Here is a 26,307-nt window from a genome sequence, read left to right on the forward strand (position 1 = left end):
CAGTATCATTCAACATTCTTGAAAATATCCTGTGTCCTAATACCTTTTTGATATCACCAACCCATTGGTAGTGTGATCGTGATGAAAAACACAACAATTTATATAGAGTTTTTAATCAAGCCTAAATCACATTTATTTGAGTTGGCATACTATTCACATTGCGTCATTACAGACAGAAGTTTTGTTTTTGTTTTATTTAGTTTTTTTTGTTTTTTGTTTTCCATCTTGGGGGGGGGGGGTACAGTGTGTTTTGCAATATCTACAGGAGTTGGTGTATAAGACCATAGTTGACTGTGTTTTCTATTGACTAAACTTTATAAAACGTGCACATCCTAAAAAATAAAAAATTAAGTATAGAGTGCTGTATACCATTGTTTGCAATAATATATTACAAAAAAATTACTTCATGCAACTGGTAGTTATATACAACTGGACTAGAAATTCTTGACATATTTGCCAGACATAGATGCCAGATGTGGCATGAACAGGGACTTACATAGATCCTTCAATAATGTGTCCACGTAGTCTTGATTGCATAGGTCTGTATATGAATGTTACCCTTCCAAGGCTGGCTCAAAGGGTTGGCAGAACAGTCAATAGCCAAGGGCATAATTGAGAGGGGCACAATACAACAATGTTCGGCCTTGAAATTTCTTTCTACCACCAATTGGATTCTTAAAAAAATATTTCTGTGGGGCCAGTGTCTAACAAGCGATTGCTTATAGTGCACCAAAGGGATATGGAATCAAAGGTTATGCATCTGACTGCTATGATGTGACTTCAGAGACCAAGAATAAGGCATATTCTAAAGCACCCTACCAGGGCACCAGGTCTCACTCCTCACATGGTTTCTCTCTCCATGAAATGTATGATCTAAAAGTCAAATCAGTTATAGAAGAACAATAATATATATATTAAAGATACATCCAAATAAGTTTGTAAAGCTAGAGTAAAATAGTTTTGCCTGGAAGTATTTCCATTTTAAATGTTACACATCCTCAGTAACACAACCTATACTTATCCATGCACATAAGAGAACATAGTAGCAAAAGTGACATTAAAGAAAGGTACCTCTGATCTCTCATTTTATACATTACTGTACTATTATGAGAAATCAGATTTACAAAAATATGGGGTGGGGCATAAAGCTCAAGTTTTCCACACACCCTTTTCCTTACTTGCTTAGGTAAACCCTTCAGGCTTCAGTATAAGGGTTTGTATTCAGTGCAACACCTAGGGTGTGTCTACCGTGCCATTATTAACACATCTCAGTATATTATTTCATTGATATTAACTTACAAAACGATTATAGTCTGTATTGTTGTATAGTGAAATTAGGTAACAGGTTAGCTAACCGGTGATCTCACTTCAATTGTGTAAAAAAATAGTATTTAGAAAAGACCAATGAAACAAAGTCTGTTATAATCTTAAAATGATTTCTGAATGTCTATGTCATACAGTATATGTAAAGTAACTCAGCATAGAGCAAGCTAATCTTCATGCTATTACAATGGAAGATAATAGGAGCGCAGAGATAAAAGTACAAGACTCAAATGAAAAACACAATGAAAGGGTCTTGGTAATTTTTGAATTCAAGGATATTATGTACTAAAGGCAGAAAAGCTCTAAACCTGTTGTTTTGTGATGTCATAAACATATTTCTTCCTAGATCTATCTGCCTGTGTGAACATGCAAGTGTCCAGGGTAGAACAGAAAGGCAAGGTTTTGTTTCTTCTAGAGGAAGTAACTTGCTCTATTAAGTGATAAAGCCCCTTGGTGAAAGCAGGGCACTCACAGTAGTGATATTAACGACCAAAGGCTCCTTACATGGGCTGATTATTAGGCGATTGAATATTATTAGGAATGCTTATTGGTCCATGTAAAAGGCCCAGTGATCGGCAGATGAATGAGCAAACACACTTTCATCAACTGATCTTGTATGCAGGCATTATCACTATTCATCAAAGATTAATTTAAAGGGGTTATCCGGGCAAAAACATCTTATCCCCTATCCAAAGATAGGGATAAGATGTCTGATCGCGGGGGTTGGCGCCCACTGCCCACCTCCGGGTTTCCGAGCCTGGAGACGCAGGCCCTTATAGAATGTGAGTGCTGCAGGGAGATCACGGGGGGGCGGGGTCCTTTGCATAGGGGATAAGATGTTTTTGCCTGGATAACCCCTTTAAAGGGCCATACGAACGACCTTGCTAGATCTGTGCACGTATTGGCATGAATTGGCTCATGTAAATGGGCCTTAAAGGGGTGCTCAGCATTTGGAACAAACTGTTCCAAATTCTGGAGTCGGCGCCGGGAGCTCCTGACATCATAGCCCCGCCCCCTCATGATGCCACGCCCCACCCGCCTCAATGCAAGTGTATGGGAGGGGGCATGACGGCTGTCACATCCCCTCCCATAGACTTGCACTGAGGGGGCGGAGCGTGACATCACAAGGGGGTGGGGCTATGACATCACAAACTCCCGACGCCGGTTCCAGCGTTCGGAACAGTTTGTTCCAAACGCTGAGCAGCGCAGTGCCCCTTTAAAGCTGCCCACACATAATATAGTTGCCGGAAAAACAATCCCTATTCTTCAAAAACATGCCTTCCTCATTTAATGGGAAGAAGGTGACAAACTACTGCCAGACACTTCTGAAGGCAGCTTATATCTGTAAGGGGGATCACATTTGTTGGAATAACACAATTGCTTTTTGGAACAAAGAGGAATTTAAACCTGGTGATTACAGTCACTTTTACCTGTATACTATGTTTGGTGGTATCTCACATACTTAAAGAAAATTTTTCATTTTTTTTACATTAATAAAATTGTGATTAACTTAATTTGTGCATTTAATGTATGTGTATGTATTTTTATTTTTTTACATTTTATTCCTTTATAATCTTTGAAAGGGGGACTGCCATACCCTACAGTATCTGTGATGATATTGCTTTAGGACACCCTCACAAATTACCTACGGCACTCACTTGGCATAGGAAATTGAAGTCGGAGTCTGATTCATAGAACATAATGGGGAATTAGAGGAATATTCCAAGCATGGATATACTGCTTCACCCGATGCCCCCAAACCCGTCCTGGTGAACCGGTGAGAGTTCGGTTACTTTGTGTGAGCAGCAGAACGAGCCATTCTCTGTGTGTTTATTTCAAATAAGTGGGCTCAGCATAATATCCAAATAAGTTATATCCAGGGGTGCTGCAGCATGCATCAGTACATGAACACTACACCGAAACAAGGAAAGCAGATACACAATCCAACACACACACAAATCATTGTATGACTAAGTTTATTAAACATACCATGTGAAAAAAACAGACAGACATTTAAAATCACTTAAACACAGGCCAAAGGCCACTGCACAAAATCGGGGGGGTATCACAACAGGACCCCCTCCCAGGGCACCTGCTCTTCAAAATATCAACAACCTGTTACCCTAATCTGTACAATAAATAGCCTAGCATAATTGAGCAATTATTATCATCAATAAAACCTGTATCCAGGGAAATAAGAAGGACGGTGGATGGAGGAGTATACCAGGCAAGTGCCCACCCTAAACAACACGCATTCCGTCGCCCGTGACGAGCACCCCTGAGTAAGTCGCCGATGGGCAACGGAACGCGTGGGGTTTAGGGTGGGCACCTCCCTGGTATACTCCTCCATCAACTCATGCCAGAAAGTTAAACAGATCTGTAAATGACTTCTATTTAAAAAAAAATCTTAATCCTTCCAGTACTTATCAGCTGCTGTATACTACAGAGGAAGTTCTTTTCTTTTTGAATTTCCTTTCTGTCTGACCACAGTGCTCTCTGCTGACACCTCTGTCCATGTCAGGAACTGTCCAGAGCAGGAGAAAATCCCCATAGCAAACCTCTTCTGCTCTGGACAGTTCCTGACTTGGACATAGGTGTCAGCAGAGAGCACTGTGATCAGACAGAAAGGAAATTCAAAACCAAAAGGACTTCCTGTGAAGCATACAGCAGCCAATAAGTACTGGAAGGATAAAGATTTTTAATAGAAGTAATTTACAAATCTGTTCAACTTTCTTTGATTTAAATAAAATAAAATTCCACCGGAGTACCTCTTTAAGGAGCCTGGGAAAGCTGTGTCTGACTGTCAGGACCAATTATCATTACAGCGCCATGAGTCATTACAGGGTCTGACTATCACACACAGAGCTTTAGCAGACTCCAGAATGGCACATGATCTGCTTAGTACTGACACATTTCTGGCCATTTAGGAGCCTGGGAAAGCTGTGTGTGAAAGTCAGGGCCTGTAATCTTTATTCAGGAGCCTGTCATCCAGAGCTTCACATCTTATACTCCAGTCACCTCTAGAGCTGCATTAACTATTCTGCTGTTATATTACATCTTATACTCCAATCCCCTCCAGAACTGTACTCACTACTCTGCTGTTATATGATGTCTTATTCTCCAGTCTCCTCCAGAGCTGCAGTCACTATTCTGCTGTTACGTCATGTCTTATCCTCCAACTCTTTTTATAATAAAAATATAAAAAATAACAGACATAATTAGTAATACTTATAACATAAACTTATATTACATGTGCCATAAATATGAAACAAAAATATGGAACAAAAAATATTTTAGCGTCCAGTTTCAACTAAAACTACATACACACATGTATACATAATATCATTATTTGTTTATCAATAATAACTAATTAAATAATATGTGTACCCCCAACACCATACATCACACCAAACTCACACCAATTACACAAACATAAACTTTGCCATGCTCGGCTATAGAAAATAAAAGCTGTCCATACCTGGACATAATGAAGATATTGACTAACAGGCAGTAGATGCATTACAGAAAACACTTACATATGTACATACATTATTTTTTTCCTCTCCCCCCCACCAGCTAATTCCACACTCACTCATGCCCATCCTTACCCCCCCCCCCACCCACCAGCCAATTCCAAACTCACTCATGCCTATCCATACCCCCCACCATTAGCTGATTCCACACTCACTCATGCCCATCCTTACCCCCCACCAGCCGATTCCACACTCACTCATGCCTATCCATACCCCCACCATTAGCTGATTCTACACCCACTCATGCCTATCCATACCCCCCACATTAGCTGATTCCACACTCACTCATGCCTATCCATACCCCTACCCCACCATTAGCTGATTCCACACTCGTTCCTGTCCATACCTACCCCCCACACACACCATTAACTGATTCCACACTCACTCATGCCTATCCATACCCCCACCATTAGCTGATTCTACACCCACTCATGCCTATCCATACCCCCCACATTAGCTGATTCCACACTCACTCATGCCTATCCATACCCCCACCCCACCATTAGCTGATTCCACACTCGTTCCTGTCCATACCTACCCCCCACACACACCATTAGCTGATTCCATACTCACTCATGCCCATCTTCACCACCATTAGCTGATTCACACTCACTCATACCCACCCTCCCCTAATATATATCAAAAAAGTCCCACCTCAACATAACTCTTCCCAAAGCAAAATAGATCCGGCTGCCTTAACTAAAACAAAAGCCAAATAAACATACAGTAAGTAAGCATAAATATACAGAAATACAATTAAATGAATAACAATAACAACTCTCACTATCTGGTCCCAAAGCCCCTCCACTACCCTCTGGCCATGAGAGTATATAAATGTCCAGTCCAGTGCAAACTCTGATAACCCATGTCAGGAGCCAGGCATCATGGAGTTCAATATTGTTCTTAAATGGCTCCACCCAGCTCACCTCAGATCCCCAATAAAGCCCTTACCCCCCATTTCCCCCACCCAACCTATTCTGTAGCCCCCTATATACATATATATATATATATATATATATATATATATACACAAGAAATTAATGGCAAGGCCTATTCGGCCATGCCACCAAAAAGTTTACCACACAACATAATTACATAAACACATACTATACACTTAATAACATAATAACTTAACTACATAACTATATACATAACATAACTATACACATATCTACATAACTATATACATAACATAACTGCACACATAACTACATTACTATACTCATAACATAACTATTGCAAGGCCCAAGTTCAGTTACCTGCAAGCCCTTCATACACTGATTTCCCTAAAACAAAACAAAAAGCTAAAGGTGACATGCGCCAGCCCTCCACAGGATCAGAGTATGGCAGACCAGATACCAAATCATTTTTAATAGCTTTTCCTCACCTACTTTCCCTAAGCTCACACTATCGCGGCCCCTAAACTTTGAGCTGTCCTTTCACACTGACCCTACCACTCTATCCCTAACCAGAATTAACACCTTAACAACCATGGACATGTATACACGTCCAGGCAGGATGCACGTTCCCGCACCAGGACGAGTATACACGTCCATGGGTCTCGTGGGTGCTGCCCAGTGCACCCACGAGATCGCGGCAGGGACTCGGCTGTAATACACAGCCGGGACCCGGCCGCACTGCCATGACCAAAGTAAACTTTGGTCCCGGCAGTTTAACCCTTACAGCCATGGTCGGAAGTGACCGCGGGCTGTAAGTGTTTTAACAGAAAGAGGGATCTCCCTCTGTCTTCCCTGCAGCCCGCAGCGTGATCGCGGGGTGCTGTGTGTGATCCCCGGCGAGCAAGGGCCTGCCGCACTGCCGGGATCAAAGTAAACTTTGGACCCGGCAGTTTAACCCTTACAGCCACGGTCGGAAGTGACAGCGGGCTGTAAGTGTTTTGACAGAAAGAGGGAGCTCCCTCTGTCTTCCCTGCAGCACCCCATAGCACGATCGCGGGGTGCTGTGTGTGATCCCCGGCAAGCAAGGGTCTGCCGCACTGCCGGGATCAAAGTAAACTTTGGTCCCGTCAGTTTAACCCTTACAGCCGCGGTGGGAAACGACCGCGAGGTGTAAGTAGTTTTGACAGAGGGAGGGGGCTCCCTCTGTGTCTCTCCTGTAGCACCCCGCGACGATCGCGGGGTGCCGCTGGTTACCTGGGCAGCCGGGGGTCTTTACAAGGACCCCCAGGTCTGCCCCGGTTATTGCCTGTGAGGACATGCCAGCGGCAGACAGCATATAACGGCAATGCTTTGGAATACTAAGTATTCCAAAGCATTAAAAACAAAGTGTAAAAAAATATAAAAATAAATAAGTGTAAAAAAAAAAGAGTAAAAACAGTGGCCGACATTTATCACTGTCTTTAGACAGTTTTTTGTGTCTACAAAAGGCGCAAAAAAGGCGCAAGCAGGCTTTATTTGCGCCTTTTTTGTGCCTTTTGGTTTACACATTTCTGCTGATTTTGAGTTGCAATCCACTGATTTTGGCAGTGCACATGATATGGGAGGGTTTTATCAACTGCGCCTTATTGTGAAAAGGCGCAAAAAAGGCACAAAGCCACTGAAAAGTCTCTAAAACTACACCAGCCCAGACTTAGCTTAGATTTTTGGTGTATGTGAAGAGAGAAATTACAGAAAATGTGACCTGCACAAAATTTATTAAATGCTCTGTGACCATTTCATAAAATTACCAGCACACAAAAAAAATGTGTAGAAAATGCTTTACTTACACCTACAATGTTGAATAAGTGTAAAAAAAAAGAAAATGTAATACAGTATAAATTTTTTTAAATAAAAATACATTTATTAAATAAATATAATGAAAAATAAAAATGCATAATGTGTAAGATCACACGGTGCACATCCGCAGCATATTACATGCTGCGGATGCCCGCCAGCAGTCACAATATTGAGCTCCCTGCTGTGGCTGGGTAGCTTTGTATGTTCACAGTGGCGGATTTCCCGCCGGCAGTCATGAGCGGACACATTGAGCTACCCAGCCACAGCAGTGATCTCGCCCTTGTGACTGCCGGGGGGCATCCACAAGGTGAAATACACCACGAATGTGCTCTATGTGACCCTACACTGCGTCTTGTTCATACTGCGTTTCAGCAGTATGTTACAGCCACGCGTCACTGCTAGCCGACCAAGGACTGATCAAGGTCCCTGGTCCAGCCAATACACTTGTAGGGGTGCGGTATCGTTCTGCCAGCTCCTCCTTGTTTGAGTAATTCCCTTCTTTCTTAGAATTACGAGACTGTGTGGTAGCCCTTGGGGGGTGTATGGTAGGGATGGTATGATGTTGGTATATGAGGGGTTAATATTAACCCAGTCACTCGTGACGCCAGGGTGAGGGCTGGTATGCCGAATCTATGTTCCGGCCTATCGCCGCCCTTCCCAGAAGCGATAGGTGCAATGAAATGACTGAAGGTCCACAAGTAGATTTAACTTGAACTTGAATAACTTTACTGCAGTGCTTGCAATATCCAATACATAGTAACAGTCTCATATAACCGTTCTTAGGTTGCTTAGCGACTGGCAGAAGTTGTGGACCTTGCATGAAACTTATAGTCTCTGAATTTAGGGAGTGATGTGCAGATCCGTCCGGATTTAGGGGAAATATTGAGTCCGGTGATACTGCAGAGTGCTTAAGGGATGACACACTCTATAATTTAGATCATTCAGCCGTTGCTGCAAGGCTCAGGCCTAACTCACTGCGATTACTGCTATACAGGTCTTGCTTGCTTGCTATCCCAGGAACAAGAGAGCGATAATATGGCCGCCGCTCTCTTATATGGGCAGGGGGCGTGGCGATTCTGATTGGTCCGAACGTCTGCCACTCACTTTCCATGGTATCATGGGATTGCTTACATCACAGGATCTATATACATTGCAAAACCCAAAATGAGGCTAGAGATACCAAAGTGAGGCCTGGAACGCATTCAGAATGAGGCTTGGAATGCATCACATGACCCGAAGGCCCTGCAATACCATGGAAACAAGTAATTAACCATTTATATGTAGAAATAATACTATATACATTATTCTATGGATAAATTAGGAATCTATACACTATAATAGAGGCAACAAGGGGCGGACTGACTAACAGATATTACTAAGTCCTAGGGACTCTGGCTACGGGGACCCATAGATAAATAAGTACCGAATGAAATGCGGTACTGGGACACCACAAACCCCCTTACTAAACATAAGTCGGCCTCGACGTCTGTCGCCTGAGACAGAGGGACTAGGACGAGAATTAGAACAGGATGCTAAAGAACAGGATGATTTACATTTAAGCTAGACATCCTACTTAGACATTTGAATATTATCTAGACATTTGAATGCTATCTAGATATTTGAATGCTATCTAGACCCTTAAATGCTATCTAGACACTTAAAGGAGCTATCTATACTTTACTTTCTAGCTTCCTATATAACTTTATGAAACTTATTATACTTTTTTTTAAAGCTTACTAGACATTAGTTCAGCTCTCTATACTGTTAGCTTCAAGCCGACCAGACATTCTGTTATCTCACACATTTTATGCCAACAATAAGTTACCTGTTAGTTAGTACACGAAAGGTATACTGGCTAGCCCTAAGCTAGGTCACAGTAAGGGTGGCTTGTAGGGTCTATCGACTACATGGTACTTACCCCTAGAGCACTTTCTCAACAACCTATCCAGGTTATTCTGAAAATTATGTGTTTACTTTTGTACTAGCAAGAGCATCTACTGGCCAGGCAGAGCATCTCACACATGCAATGAATAAAGAAGAGAAGTGTACCTAACAGTGGCAGGAATTGGGTATCAATATGCTACAATTCCTTAAGTGTTTTCTTAAGTGAGATGTTTATTTATTTTTGTGTATGTACTAGAGAAATTTTGAAGTAGGACATTAAGTGTGTAATGTAGGGTACTATGTGCAAGTACTATTTGAAAGGGAATCCTCCCTATTATTTTTGTTCCGAGATAGGTGCTAGCGATGGGCGACAGCAATAATACTACCCTCGGAGGAGCCGAGGTGTCCCCTATTGGGTTACTACTAAACACCTTTTGATTTACGATACATTTGTGTGTACGAGAATTGGACTCAATTATAGTATTGAGTGTGCACGTGCAGTACGTCGATATTTTCCATGCACAACTCTAAGCTATTTTTATGTACATTTGACTATATTTTCTATGTACAAACCTTACTGACTATTTATGTACACAGACACAAGGACATTTTTCTGTGTACAAAACCATATACATCTTTACTATATATTTATTAACACTCCAACATATTTCAGGTGCATTCACCCGATAAGTGCAAATTTTTTCATAAGAGTTCTTATGAGGTTGGTGGTATATACATGAAGCAGGCGTGTAAGGATCAACAGTCCACCTACACTAGGAATCCAATTGAGGAAAAAATATACAAAATGTCGTGCTTTAATCTCCCTCGAGGTGCTCAATTTTGGTACTTCCAGCTGAGACATGTGGTAATGGTGCAGTTTGGCTCTCTTGATGTGACCCCAGCTTTCTCTGATGTGGAGCTACTTCTGGGTACCACTAACCTTCCCAAACCTTTGACTCAGGCATGTGCATTTCTTCAATCGGCGGGCCCTGACCCGTTTGAGTTGTCTTTTGTAAAGTGGGTGGCTGATATTCCTGATCTGACGGAGGACCAGTGGTGAGAAGTTACTATTACCCTACGGTGGTCAGTGCTAGGGATATGCTTATCCAAGCTAGGTTAATCCTACGTTTGTATTACACTCCAGTTAAGCTGTTCCGTATTGGTATTTCTTCTTCAGATTCTTGTTTTAGGTGTCAAGTGGATGTCGGCTTTCGTATACATGCTATGTGGAGTTACTCCTGTGTGTAACCCTTTTGGAGAGAGGTGATGCAGTTCTTGACAGATCACTTAGAGTTTTCCTTTGTGTTTTCCCCTGTTGTATGTCTGTTGGGTGTTATTAATGATCTGGCCTCGGGCTCCCATAAGTGCCTACTCATTTGGTTTCTATTGTTCTGTGCCCGTAAGGTTCTGATTATGGCCTGGAAGGATACCTTTCCTCCTCCCATCATGCGGTGGTTCAATCTGGTTAATAAATATTTACCGATGTATAGGACTCTTTATAATATATATATATATATAGATATATATATATATATATATATATATATATTGGATTCCCTGGTTACTGAAAGGAAAATCGGTAGTGCGTTTGTTTCTTTCTTAGCCTGTGAGGTGGGGGGTTGCTTCGGGAGTGTGTGTGTGTATGTCCGTTTTGTTGGTGTATGTCTTTTATCTTGATGTTTGTCTGTTTGTCTGGGCGTGGATGCTTCTCTATCTTGAATTTTCCCCCTGTTATTGTGGGAGGTTGGGGTGCTCTGTGCTCGAGCTACATGTCTATTTTATGTTTTGTTAATTTTTTACACCAAAAAGTTAAAAATAAATACTTTAAAAAAAAAACACCAAGAGAGGGGTCTACCCCTGGCTCAGGAATGGTTTCAGCCAGAAAAACCGACATCACGTCTCGATCTAGATCCTTCTTTCCCAAGAGGTGCGAGTAAAAGGATCTCCAAGATCTGACGATCTCTCCCTGATCTTGACCGCTTCAATGATTCTGTACTGTCAATCAGTCCTGCCATAATCTTACAATTCACTGACATCTTACAGTTTCTGTAAGGGTCGGGTGAGCAGTACCTCCTGGAATCCCTCTCAAAAACCAAAGATGCGTGTCTATCGTACTTACATCTCATCAGCAAGGACTTCACTCTGGAGATATTCTCTCCGCTACCTCCAGTCGAGTCGTTCGGCAGAAGAGCTGGAGTAAGAACCCCCACAACCCGCTTCTTAAATATCTCCCACCACTCTGACTTACTGCTACATAGGCCCAGTTAAGGTACCTGGGCCTCAAAGGACTGTCTTACTTCCACTTCCTCAAGGAGGGACGAATTCAGCCTCCAGTAGCCCTTTACCATCTGGGGGGTTTCTGAAACATTCAAGGAAAACAAAATCAGACAGTGGTCAGAGAACTCCACCTCAACCACGGAGAGACGGCTTCCTCCTTCAAATAAAACCTGTTAAGACCTGCAGCTACCTCGATGAAAGGTGAAACCAGCGTGGCCCATGGGGCTCTGGATGTGGGCATCCTCTAGGCAAGCTTCCCTAACTATGCTATTCAGTGCCATACTATCAAAAGCCAGCTTGTCTTTGGCCCCTCTCCTATCTTGAGACCTTGTGACATTATTGAAGTCTCCACCAAAGATCACCTGCCTGCTCGCAAAAAAAGGGCTTGATCCTCAAAAAGAGGCTTTTACGCTCCCACTTAGTTTGTGGGGCGTCAATGTAAATGAGCCGGAGCTCTTGCCCCTTCATGAGGAGATCTTAGATCAGGCACCTTCCCATTTCCAACTTGATAACAAGTCTGCATTCAACAGGAGCGGTAAAAAGGATTGCCACCCCACTTTATGGCTCAGCCGCAAGAGACCAGTATGAAGGCCTTTTCCTAGGTACTTGGCCTGCAACACTGGAAGAGGCAGATGATACCCTGCCTCCTTCTGCCACACTTTTTTGTTTTTCCTCTTGCCCTTCCCCATCTTCCTCATCCAAACTTTCATATTGTGAGGAACTTGAGGAAATGGCCCTATTTGCCTCCTCCTTATGAAGCCTCCTTATCTCTTCATCTAACTCGGCATCTTTAGAGCCTCAGCTGTCTTCTCTGAGCCAGTGTCCAGAGCAGGATCGCGGACTACATCTTCCACCAGGGAACTTTCAAGATCCCTGCTCCTTCTGCACCTCTCCTCCCTCCTAAGCTTAGAGGGGCTCTAGTGCCCCTTCTCCCCTGCTGGTTCCCACCCCAGATGAGGCAACCTCACCACTCTCCCCATTCCGGGCGGTCACAGCATTGGAGAAAGAGCGGGGAGATTGGCTAAATGGGTGACCAAGGTTACCGCACAGGTTACAGCGAATCCAGCCACAGGTGGCAGCCAGATGACCCTCCGCGCCACACAATGCGCACATCTGCATAGTGCATTTTTCTCTAAAGTGGGTGGGATCACCAAACTTGTGGCACAGCTTCGGCTGACCCCGGTAAAAGGCTTGCATCTGATCACGGCCGAGAAAGGTGGCTGATGCAATGTGTGCGACCTAAACGGCGGAGGTGGATGGAAAACATCCAGGCTCTGGACCAGATGCCATGTTCATCCAGATTTTTCTTGGGGACTTACGTCTCCTCCCCATACCTGCTCTGCCAGGTCATGATGTCATGGCAAGAAAGAGAATCGTTACGTGTCAAAACGGTCACATTCTTGAAAAAACTCTGACGGGATGCCGCCTTCACAGCGAAATCCCGCCAGACAGACTCGTCCTTCACCAGCACATGATTAGACAAGAAGAGCTCAAGCCCTTCTGGCTTCACAAAACTGATGTCGAACTCAGAGGTACCGAAGGGGTGGATCAGAGCAAAGATGTCATTGGCCCTGAATCCCATCTGGAAAAAAAGCTCCACAACTTTTGCCCTATAAATGCATGCATCATCGCCTCTCCATACCAGACGGGCCACGTTCCTCCGACCATTCTCCTGCCTGCCTGTTGGAAGGGACCAGACCACCTCCCCATTATGCTCTCAGAATGCTCCAAGTCCATGTCTTTCTATACAAAAAGACAAGTTCACCTCCCGGCCCTCTACCTGGAGCATTCTATCCCCTCTCCTTAACGCCTCCAGGAGGCATTGTTGCAAGTAACCTTCCCCTGGATTGAGAGATGAGGTTACCCTGGGACCCCCAGCAACGACATTGGTATAACTCCTTATTGGAGGAGCAGCCACCACTGGGGGGGGGGGTCAGCCAGACCAACCCCACTACCCCCAGAAACAACAGTAGAGGCAGTAACATCAGATATATCATTAGACATGCCAGTCTAACTGCACTCGACTGACCGGGATGTACTCTGGCTGGCTTTATGATACCAATACCAGGTTTTACACTTGTATACTTGGCCTCATTGGGCACACTCGACCTTGCAGCAGTCTTCCCTTTAGAAATTTCGTGAGAAGCTGCTTTGTCGCATACTTTGCCCTCAGCCTCCGCCAATACCCCGGCTTCAATTTCTTTGACTGCCAGTAACATTTCTCGGTTTATATCTTATCCATGCACCTGCGGTACCAGTCCTCCACTGACAGCTCCACCCCCAACAGCCCCACCACAGCGCCACAACTCTAAAGAGCCAGACACCGCTGACTGGGCTGCTGAGAATGGTACCCCGATTCCAGACACCCGGACACTCCCCCCTTTGCCTGCAGAGGAATGCCCCGCAGTGCCAGACCTGCTCTCTGGGAGCCATCCTCTCCCTTGCCTTTATAATTGCCAGGCCGCCCAAGCTCCATACCAGCCCCTGGCACCTGGGCACACCCCTCCCCCCCCCCCCCCCCCCGCCCCTCACCTGCAGAAGAGTGCTCTGCAGCACCAAAACCCCCTAACTGGGAACATGCTATCTTGCCCACAACATTGCTCGGCCCCTTGGCCGTATCTTTACTGGTGCTGGCCCGGCTACTTTGACAAGCGAGGCCAGTACTCTCTGCCATCTTTACTGTATTATTCCTGGTGTTCTGGCCCTGCACCACACTTGCAGAAGGGGGAGACAGGCAGATTACCGGGGTCTGCACCCTGAACTGACTTTGCAGCCGGCTCACGGTGCACAAAAAGAACAGAAACCATGTTTACTTGCTTGGATGTTTTCTTCTGGCCTTTCTTCTTCTTCTGACCTTAAAAAAGGCTACACAGCTGAAACACATTGGTCCATGTTTTTAACATGATTTGCTACTCTGATGTTTTTTAAGAAGACAAAATAAAAGCTTGTGTTTTATATCTACTGATATGTCTGGAAGTCCTGAGGGATCTTCACTCCAAGTGAGTTACTCCTTTCTACTACGTACCTTGTCCACGGCAGTAACGCCCTGACAGCACTCGGAGCAATCAGGAATCATGGCAGCTGCAATTCGCATGGAGAGGTGAGCGGACTTTTCCTTCTTTTTGTTAGAATTTCTTCTTTAATGATTGTTCCCCTCGAAGGTCATCACTGAAACTAAAATGATCCAAATGCATGGGGGGCTCCAACTTTACAATTTGTGCCAGCAGGGCGCCACCACAACCCTCCTCTTCTTTGCCCTCACTCTCGCTCGATGAAGGTGGTAATGCCACTTGTCCTGCAGTTAAACATACTTGAAACATGCCCACACCTTGCACTGGCTGCGACTTGGCTTCCGCAGCTTCTTCACTTGCCAGCACAGAGACTTCAGCTTCTTCAGCCTCCATTTCTTGGGCCTCATCTTCACTGCTCTCACCATCTTCTGAGCAATCACCCCCATCCTCCTCTTCTTTTACTGGGGATTTCATCCTGGAGAAGCGATCCTCATCAAGAAGTTTCTCCCTAAATAAATCGCTCCCCTCCAGCTCAGCCTCCTTTACCTAAAGCTTCAAGGAGTTAACCCTTGCAGAGTATTCAGGTCTCCTCCGCTTGGTTGTCATGCTTGCCTGATACTTAGCAAACTTTAGCTCCTCTCTTAGCTTCTTTCCTAGGAGTTCGTACTCACAGAACTTGGCAGCAAGTCTGGAGCCATGAATGGTGGCTGGGTAAAGGTTGGCTATATGGAGCTAACACCCACCAATAATGATCATTCCGCAGATGGTTTTATGTGGGATATTCTAAGATCCTAAGTAATGGGTTATGATTGGACAATATTTTATATGAAGAGAATGATACTGGTATGAGCAAAGCTTTGTGTGTTTTTCACAAGAAACAAAATGACAAACAAGGATTGATATATTGGATTCCAATTAGCATATCTTCTTTGTTATAAGGTCTTTAATATTCTTAGATGCAGATTAGATCAGTCTTTTGAAAGGTGGCCCATACACCTCTAATAGCTGTTGGCCAAATGCTTGTTCATCCAACAGCTATTCTTCCTGTCCACCCCCCATAAGCTGCTGCCAGACAGATGTGGTAAAGACTTTTCCCATATGACAACAGGATAAGGACATAGGATGGAACACATTATATTTCATTCTTTTGGGTTAAATAATACAACTGATTATTGTAACCAATATTAAAATGTAACAGGAGCACTAACCATTTTCACAATGCTCCTTCCTTACTTTATCACAGAGCAGAGAGCTCGGTCAATGTTGATAATCAAGGCTACACATGTTACATGACAGCCTTATCTTGTTCCCCCCCCCCCCCCCCCCCCCTCACTTCATCACAGTCTCTTCTATTGGCTGTTGCCACAATCAAATAATGGTGGTAAGCAGTCCATTTTCTCCTTTGGATAACGTATTTATTTTTAAATCCCTTATCCGTTAATGGTTAATGCCTGTACTTTAATTGGCACATGCAGCAAACATATTTAAACCCAGCAAACTCTGCTTCATTAAGGTCTGTTCATCATAATAGAGGCCTACACCACTGTATCCAATGTGAATATCTTTATTTTGTACACTCTGGATTACAGCTTTGCCAATGTTTCCTGAGGAGGCCTGCAAAGTGCCAAAATTTGTCATTTGGAGATATGGAATGTCGCATTGGCACTATTATTTTTGATGTATTTTTGTAGTGTAGTACTCATAATACCATTTTCATCATCTTGTCATCGTGGTTTTTTTTTTTACCCCTGTTAATATGGTCTTTTTTCTTTTTAGATTTATTTGCAGATAATATACACCCAGTGGTGCACCCATAGAGGAGGTAAGGCAAGAAAGCTAGGATTATCTTTAAGGGTGCTTCTGCAATCCTGGCATACATTTTGGAAAAAGGGGGAAGGTTTATCAGTATTATCCAAATATTGTCTTCCAGTTGGACAGGTCCCTATATGATTATTGTCATTTACAAACCCGTGAGGTCTGTGGAGGCAATGCTCTTTTCTACGAGTGTTTGGTGTTTAACACATTGCACTCAGCAGATGATACCATTGCATGGGTAGTTAGTATTGGTGACTAGTTTTCAAGGTATCAAGATATGCTAAATAGTTATTTAAAGAAGGAAAGAAAAGTTATATGTTAGGTATGTCTTTTGTCAGTGATATCAGCTTTGTCCCAGTTTAGGGACTATTTGTTGAGAAAATGTGGATGTTCTAGAAGCGCTAACAGATGCAAAACTAAAGCTTCCAACATTCCTTGTCATCTGCAGGACAGGTTGTTAGAGAATCTTAGGAGTTGTTATTTTGTAAAAGCTGGTGAGCCAAAAGTTGGAGACCTCTGCTCTAAAGTTTATAATACATAAATATCCCCATTTCTGGAATTTACCTTCTTTGTAGAATAGCTGCCCAATTTTATACAGTTTACATCCAGATTGCTTAGACCTCATTTCCTCTACTATTACGATCATTGTAGTGTTAGCCCATTTCATACTCAGTCTATTCTTATTTGGCTTCCTATATTTCCTCTTCCATCAATAAACACATTCACTTGTAATACCATAACCATATGTAACAAGCAATGGCTTGTCTTTCTCCAATACGCCAAGCTGTGCATTGAAATCTCCCCTGATGACCTTGAGTTAGTGTTTCTCATTGTTGCAGCGCTACTGGATTTCATGACAGAAGTCTGGTGCTTTGTTGTCTGTATAACCTGGTGGAGATAATTGGGCAATTTGGAGCCGATATCATTTCATCAGTCGACTACAGGCTTTTTTGTTTCTTGTTAATGATGATGACGCTCCACTGCTCCTTTTGTTACCGCTGTATTATGTGTTATACAGTAAGCACATTCTTCCATCATGAGCTACACCAGTGTACTTCTTTTTAATATTATAGTTAGCATTGAAACTTCACAGACTATAATGTTTTCATACTTTTATTGACACAATCATTTCTATATTATATTCCATCCTGATCACTGTTCAACAAATAAATAGTGTAAACAAAGCACATTTACATATGAACAACATCTTTAGCGGGACTGAAAACTTTGTGCATCCTATAAAACTTTCTAAATATCTACATCAAATTGATCAAAATGTGATATATCCTCCATCTACATCATACAAGTATCCTTTTAAAGAGGTACTCAGCTGTCCCAGTGTTTGGAACATTTTGTTCCGAACGTTTGGAGCGAGAAGAAGGGGTCGTGATGTCCTGGCCACGCCCTTCATGACGTCACGCCATGCCCCCTCAACCCAAGTCTAATGGAGGGGGAGTGGCGCCACCATGCCCCCTCCCATAGACTTGCATTAAGAGGGGCATCACGTGGCGTCACAAGGGGCATGGCCGTGACGTCACAACCCCTGCCTCCCACTCCAAACGTTCTTAACGAATGCCGGGTGCTGCACAGAGATCACGGAAGATTTCTGTGATCCCCCACGATCAGACATCTTATCCCCTATCCTTTGGATAGAGAACAAGATGTCTTAGGGTGGAATTCCCCTGGTATTTTAAATTAATGGTATTGCCTTTGGGTCCTATTGTTTAAAGATGCCAGGGAACAGTTTACAGGAAAAAAGAACATATACTCAATTACCCTGATCCCTTGCAGTTACGGCACCGAAGCTCCTGATCTCAAGTACTTGACGCTACCAGGAATTTGCTTTAAAGACCAGGGGCATCAGCATGGCAGCTATGGGGTAACATTGTAGGTAAGTAAACCCTCTTATTATTTTTACATCATCCTATGTAAGGCTGCATTCACACCTCGTTTTTTTACATACGGGTGCCGGATCCGACTGGGGGAGGGGAAAACCGGGCGCTCCCGTACCCCAGCCGGATCAGCCTGTGATTCCATTTACTTTAATGAGCCGACCGGAGTCAAACGATTTTGACCCGTATACGGTTTCCTGACCGGACCTAAAACCATAGTACACAACGGTTTTAGGTGCGGTCAGGAAACCGTATACGGGTCAAAACTGAGCCGACCGGAGTCACCTGAGCCGACCGGCACCCGTATGTAAAAAACGAGGTGTGAATGCAGCCTTAAACAGTTTTGATACACAACAAATCCTTTGACCAACATGTTGGTTAATTGAGATGAACTGAATGTTTTTCAGTAATATTTAATTTATCATGTATCTACATTATGATTTAAATGAAGATCAGGTCACATTTAAGGTCCTGATTTGGCAGAAATGTAATAAAATGGGTTACAAACCTTCTTTTCCTACACCCATAGACTTCAAAGATGTTGCTCCTGTTCTCTTTCATGAAGTGAATTGGCCACACTGAACAGTTATTTCTCCAAATGCCCTGTCCTCTTGTTCTTATTTATTAGATTTTTTTTGACAATTTGCTCACAAGCACATTTCACCTATTATACATGTTTTATTTTACAGATAAATGGTTCGATTGTATTGTTGGTGTCAACCCACAATGCAGCTGAGTATAAATTTACCCCTGCAGTTTATGCAATCTCTCTCACTACAACAATGACCGATGATGGATTGCCCTGTCTACACATTTTATTAACAGCAAAATTAAAATTACAGAGGCAAAAAATATGTATATAAAAGCAATGCAACTTCTAGTCAATGGCAACAAATCATTGTAGTTAATGATTATTTCAAGAAGGTAGATCCATAAAAACAGAAATCAAATCGATAGAAGCTGCATATGTTGAGCTTAGGGCCTCAGCATCGGAGGTTAGCACAACTACTTTACATTATAAAATGCATGTAGTGACCCCCAACCACTCTGATACCGGCAATGATGTAGGAGGTCAGCTACTGACTTATCAAGTATGTACATGCTCTTTTGAACCATATCAGCAATTGTCCTTCAGATTTGATGTGTATTCCTATAAGTACATATGAGTGCATTATCATATACCAATAATACATAAGATCGCATGCCTATGGGCAGTTTTGTAGACTTGAGTTTAAAGTGGTCATATGAGTTTCTTATAGCTGTTATAGCTATTGTGTCTTGAACTACATTTATAGGACATGGGTTGGATACCGCTACATACTTTAATGTTCAGTAAACACATTCTCTGTAACAGCAAAAATGCTGCTGGACTTAAGGGGGTACTTCGGTATTTTAAAACTTATCCCCTATCCACTGGATAGAGAATAAGTGTCTGATCGCAGGCATGGGGGGGAGGGGTTGTTCGACATCTGGGACCTCCAGCAATCCCCTGCCTCCCCTCCTCTCCCCATGCATGAAGCAGCAATCTCTCCATGCAGAAAGCAGTGGTTGACACACCGCTTCATGTATCTCTATGGGAAAGCCAAAGATACACTTTATCTCCGGCTCTCCCATAGAGATACATGGAAGAGGCTTGTCGGCCACTGCTTTGTGCAGTGGACAACACAGCTCTATGCACGGGAAGAGCCGGGTGCCAGGCAGGAGGTCCCGTGGGGGGGGGGGGGGTTCCAGAGGTCGGACCCCAGACCAACCAAGCCATACAGTCTAGTTGTACATTCAGTAAGTATCTTAAAGATTTGCCTTCCCAACACAAAAACAGGCTGCAAAAAAATCTATCCCGTCTGTCTCCGGTATAGGAACAAAAGTGTTAGCGTTAGAGTGTTAGCATGAGGTTTCTACACAGATTATATGGAGTTATGATAAAATATTAGACAAAAAGGCATAGCAGGAGATAAAGGCTCAAAACATTCCATTTTCCTAAATTAGTACGTTACATTGTTAGGCATAGCATAGTCTAACAGCATGGCAGTGCATAGACGTTTATGTATTCCATTTGTGATCTGACTCAGGCGACCACTATTCTTATGGGCACTCCATCGGTAAGACATTCAGTAGTAGTCATGTGATCAGAGATGATCATAGCTGCTGAGTTAAACAGGGAAACAAGCAGATATAAGTGCTTCATTATATGACAAATTTAGATTACTGAAGTGTTGTATTGAAGCATTGTCTGCACAGTGATGTAAATACGTTAACTAATGTTAACCCATTCCCAAATCCCTCCTGAACCCCGCCCCCTCGAATTTTGATCTTTGGTTTACATTTTCTTTCTCTTCACCTTCTAAGGACCATAATCTTTATATTTATATAGTCGTATGAAGGCTTATTTTTTTGCAGAACAATCTGTACTTTTTAGTGGTGCCCTTTATTTTACCCTATAATGTATAACTAAGTGAGGAAAAAAAAAATATGTGTAGGGTGAGTATGATTTCAACAATAGTAAACTTGGATAATCATTGTTTTTTGTTACTATAAAAAAAATAAACTTAAAAAATAAAAAAAAACATCTGTGTATCATTATGTCTGTATCATTTTCTTTAATGTGTGACCAAAAATCAGCAAACTTGTTATATGTTTGCGTTTTTACCATTAACTACACAAGATCACAACTGTTAGAAGAGTTTCGACAATTTTGTACACAGCAATACATAATTATTATTTTTTTACTTTAAGGGTATGTTCAAAAACAACCTCCAAAACAGCTTGCAAACGAGCATGTGGGGACATTTATTAAGGTATTTAGAGCCTTTACTTTATTTTCTTTTTGCTTACTCCAGGCACACAAAAAGTCGCACATGTGAATAAGCACTTTTTTGTGGGACTTTTGTGAGAAGCAAAAAGTTGAAAACAGCCTTAACTAAGCAAATTTCAGTTTTCACTTTGCAGTGGTCAAGTATTTATGATGTGCAAATGTCGCATGTAGGCAAAAGAAAGCCCTTTAAAAAGTTGCAAGTCAAATCCAGGTCTGACCTAGAGTACAAAACTATCTTACGTAAATTAAAAAGTCGCAAAAAAAAGTCTCTGCTGAGACTTTTGTGTTTGGCTTATGTGCTCTAAATTTAACAACCCCCTTTGTTGGTATGATAAATATAAAGCTCATAAGCAAAGCCAAAGCACAAAAAAAAGAAGAAAAAAAAAGCCTTCAAAACTTGCTTACCAAAGAAAACAATGGTAAATGTCCCCTATGGTGTTTACAGATAGCTTTTAAAAATGCAGGTATTTCTGGTTTTTTTAAAGGCATTTTTTTCAAGCTCCCTTTGACCTTAAAGTGTTACTGTTATTAAAAACTTTTTTTCATTTCATAGTTCATTAAAAACAAAACAGTTTTCTAATATAGTTCATTAAAATGTTATTGCTAAACATGTGAAATAAATGTTTAAAACCATGGCCTCTGTCTCTTTAATTTTGAAAACGAACCCTGGTATCTAGGGCTATTTGGTTCTGATATATCTGTCAGGACCAAAAGGACCGAAATCCTAGAGGAGAAGGGGAGGGAGAGTGGGGGTGTGGTTTTCTCTCTCCTCTGCTCACTCAGTACAGTGTATACTGTGTGAAGAGAACACCTGTGAGATCCAGACAAAATCCAGACAGCTTGCAGTCTCTTCAGTTGAGAAGCATTTACATGCACTGTAAATTCACATGGCTGTATTCGAGTTATGTAGAGCATTCACAGCTGCATTAGAGTTATATAGAGCATGCCAATATGCTTTGTAAATGTTAATATGTTTGTGTAGACCTCATGACAAGGGAGAGGGGAGGGGGAGGAGATGAGCTCATCATACTCCAGGAGAAAGGTCCCCAGCCTCTGACAGGAATTCAGAAGACTGATCACAGATATACATAAATCAAAAGGTATTTTACATATTAACACATTCATGTTATTATGTATACATTAACACATGCATGTTATTATGTATACAGGTCTTAGGGCACGTTACTACACTGATTTAAGAATTATTTTTTATTTTTCTTATTAACAACAGTAACACTTTAATGTAAGCTTCCAAGACGAATTGCTCTGAAAAAGTAACGTCATTGAAGTCAAAGGATGCTGGAAACCACAAATATTTTAGGCATATTTTGTTGTTTTTTTTTAGCCTTTTTATGTGAATATATCCTAACCCTATTGTGAGGCTCAGTTGGGAAGATTTATCAAAACCTGTCCAGAGGAAAAGTTGCTTCTTTCATTTGTTTTTTAAAATGAAATCTGCAATATTCATTGAAATATGCAATCTGATTGGTTGCTATGGGCAACTAGGCAACTTTTTCTCTGAACAGGTTTTGACAAATCTTTGTTTCTCAGTTTTGGATGCGGATTAGCCTTATTGAGTTACGCTAGTCAGAGTCAAGATAACCCTATACAGTTCTGTGCATATCTGCTTCCTGATAAAACACTTCTTTAACCCCTGAAGGACCAAGCCCATTTTGACCTTAAGGACCAAGCCAATTTTATTTTTGCATTTTCGTTTATTCCTCCTCGTTTTCTAAAAATCGTAACTCTTTTGTATTTTCATCCACAGACTAGTATGAGGGCTTGTTTTTTGCATGACCAGTTGTCCTGCATAATGAAATCACAAATTGTACTATAAAATGTATGGCGCAACCAAAAAAATACTATTTGTGTGGGGAAATTAAAAAGAAAACCGCAATTTAGCAAATTTTGGAAGGTTTTGTTTTCACGCCGTACAATTTACAGTATAAATGACATGTGTTCTTTATTCTGTGGGTCAATATGACTAAAATGATACCCATGATTACATACTTTTCTATTACTGTTGCGCTTAAAAAAATCGCAAACTTTTTAACCAAATTAGTATGTTTAAAATCCGTCTATTTTGACTACCTATATCTTTTTCATTTTTCCGTATAAGCGGCGGTATGAGGGCTCATTTTTTGCACCATAATCTGTACTTTTTATTGATACCAAATGTGTGGTTATAAAATGTTTATAAATGTTTTTATTTATTTATTTTTTAATAAAATGTGACAAAAAAGTAGCAATTTAGTGTTTTTCTTTTTTTTTTTACGTTCGCACCGTTCACCATACGGGATCAATACCATTATATTTTAATAGTTCGGACATTTATGCATGCAGCAATACCAAATATGTGTATTCATTTTTTTTTTTTACACTTTATGGGGGTAAAATGGGAAAAACTGACATTTTACATTTTTATTGAGGAGGGGATTATAGGTGATCTTCTGCTCTGGTGGGCTCGATCTCAGACCAGAGCAGAAGACCCCGGGAGACGGCCAGAGCAAGGTGAGGGGACCTCCGCCCGCCATGCTGGGTGATCGGATCGCCGCAGCAGCACTGCGGGCGATCCGATCATCCATTGAAAGTACCGCGATCTGTACTGATCACGGCATCTGAGGGGTTAATGGCGGACATCCACGTGATCGCGGATGTCCGCCATTACCGGCGGGTCCCTGGCTGCTGATAGCTGCAGGGACCTGCCGCGCATGACGCGTGCACCCGCCCGGTGCTCGTAGTCATGGCAGCGCGTATATGTACATCATGGTGCGTTAAGTACCACATCATCATGACGTACATTTACGTCCATTGTCGTTAAGGGGTTAAAATATATGTAAAACACTGAATATACTGGTACCATAACATTAAACTGTTCTAAAAAATAAAAATTAAAAAAAAGGTATACACCCATATTTAAACTACTCATTGACCTACAGCTGTACCATGAAATTAGCTACTATATTAGAGAATAAGTATGCAGCAATGCATGTAGGGACTTTGGTTTTACATAGTACTTCACTTTCCAATTTTTTAAATATAGCTTCATGTAGGTCTCTTTAGGAATTTGTCTCCTATTCTTAATAATTGGATAAAAATGCTGCTTTGGTCTGCAACATACAAACCACATATATATACGATTATTACTTGTGGCTTCTATTACCAGTCTGATTTTATTAGGCAATCTGTCAGAAATAACTAATAAATTGTGGTTGTAAAATGAGCACTGGAGGTAAGTTGACTTTTTGTTTAGATTTACAATAACTAGGTTAGCAAACTTCTATAAAAGGATTAGAATGTTTCTATTATTCACCGACATTTAAAGACTATTTCTTACATGAGTCACTCCAGAAAGTCTAATAAATCAATCACTAAGAAAAAATATGGCTCGTCTGCTTTGAAATATAAACTGACTTAAATCACTCTTAGTCCTTATATGTTTCAATGATGTCCTTTAAAAAAACGTATGGTTATTGTACTGTAGGTAGAATACGAGAGGGCTGGTTGTGTAATATGGGCATATTTTTGCCACCATATTACAGCCTCAGTTCCAGACTTGACCATGGATCTAATGACTAAAAGTTTCACTGATCCCTATAATGCTGTCAGTTTGAAGGGGGTACTCCGAGGAACTAAACTCATAGCCCATCCTTTCCCTCCCACCAACCTATTTATTTGTGTAAATATCATTCATTAGCTATATAGAGCAGTTTCCCTCTTTCAGCTGTCACTTACATGCAGGGAGTGAGAGAAAGACGTCATTCTCAGATCCTCCTTGTCTTTGTGCAAATCCCTCAATGAGACTAGCCCCCACCCTCCTGCAAGAAAAACACCATGTGATTTCTGGCTTCAGAGCCACAGCTCCCCTCCCCTCTCTGTGTGAGGATCTTGCCAGGAGAAAAACAGCCCAGTCTCCTCAGCACATAACACTGCTCTTTTCCTGCAGTAGTCACTGACTGCTGCCATTCAGAGCATAGCGTGATTTATTGCTGGTGGGGGGGGGGGGGGGAGGATAAATTGAAAGAAACGATATGTACACAGAACAGGTATTGTGGTGGCTTTGGGGCATTTTTATTTTTCTTAACTTTCCCAGAGCACCCCAGTTGGCCTGGGCCTCGCAGCCATAATAAAGATAGTAAAAGTTCTCTGTATTGTGCTTGTGTGAAACATACCCCAGGCCTCTTTCATCTACATGGCCATAGAATAAATACATAATGTGACATCCATAGAATTTTATGGTTCCAAACTTTACCTCTGAATGATACCGTACTGGAGATATTTTAGAATTATTTCTATGACCTGTAAAATTCTCTGACAATTTCCATTACCCTTATTAAAGTAGCGCATAAACAATATGATGGGAAAATACAAAAATTTGGAATTACTGTTCATTGTGTAGTGAATTGAGTTCAATGTTAATGTGTTATTATTTGTAACAGTTAGGAGAATAATTCTATATAAGAAAATGGATATTGTAGTTTATAAAAAAAAATATCCAAAAATATCCAAACACTGGTTGCATTAAAGTTAAATAGACAAGTATTTGGCAAGCCCCAACATCTGAAAAAAAATCCATATAATGGGAAATATCTTACTCTGTATTTATCAGTTTTTTTTACGTACTGTGGTGAACTGGACATTGTATAGTATTGTAGGATTTACCTCTAACCATGAAGGATACATTGTAAATACAGTGGTCCCTCAACATATCTTGAGGGATCCGTGCAATGTAAAGTATAGGACAGTGGTCTACAACCTGCGGACCTTCAGATGTTGCAAAACTACAACACCCAGCATGCCCGGACAGCTGTTGGCTGTCTGGGCATGCTGGGTGTTGTAGTTTTGCAACATCTGGAGGTCCGCAGGTTGTAGACCACTGATAGAGAAAGTTGTACTCACCTGTCCGTGCCGCTGCGGACCGTCACCGCTGCCTGGGATGTCGCCGTCCATCGCTGTCGCCGCGTCCCCAGGGTGTCTCCAACGCTCCTGCAAGGCTTCTGCTTCCACGGCAACCGCGTTCTCCAT

General features: G+C 41.9%; 1 long non-coding RNA gene across 1 annotated transcript in view; it reads right to left on the minus strand.

The window, feature by feature from the left end:
* Nucleotides 1-371: 371 nt before the first annotated feature.
* Nucleotides 372-26,307, minus strand: part of LOC130357745 (uncharacterized) — a 56,438-nt gene continuing 30,502 nt past the window's right edge. Inside the window, exons 4-6 of the long non-coding RNA XR_008889241.1 lie at nt 5,511-5,555; nt 4,415-4,504; nt 372-873 (exon numbers count right to left, since the gene is read on the minus strand). This is a non-coding gene — a long non-coding RNA (uncharacterized LOC130357745). The remainder of the gene's footprint in view (nt 874-4,414; nt 4,505-5,510; nt 5,556-26,307) is intronic.

The sequence above is a fragment of the Hyla sarda genome, chromosome 2 (genome assembly GCF_029499605.1).
Source record: "Hyla sarda isolate aHylSar1 chromosome 2, aHylSar1.hap1, whole genome shotgun sequence".
NCBI lineage: Eukaryota > Metazoa > Chordata > Amphibia > Anura > Hylidae > Hyla > Hyla sarda.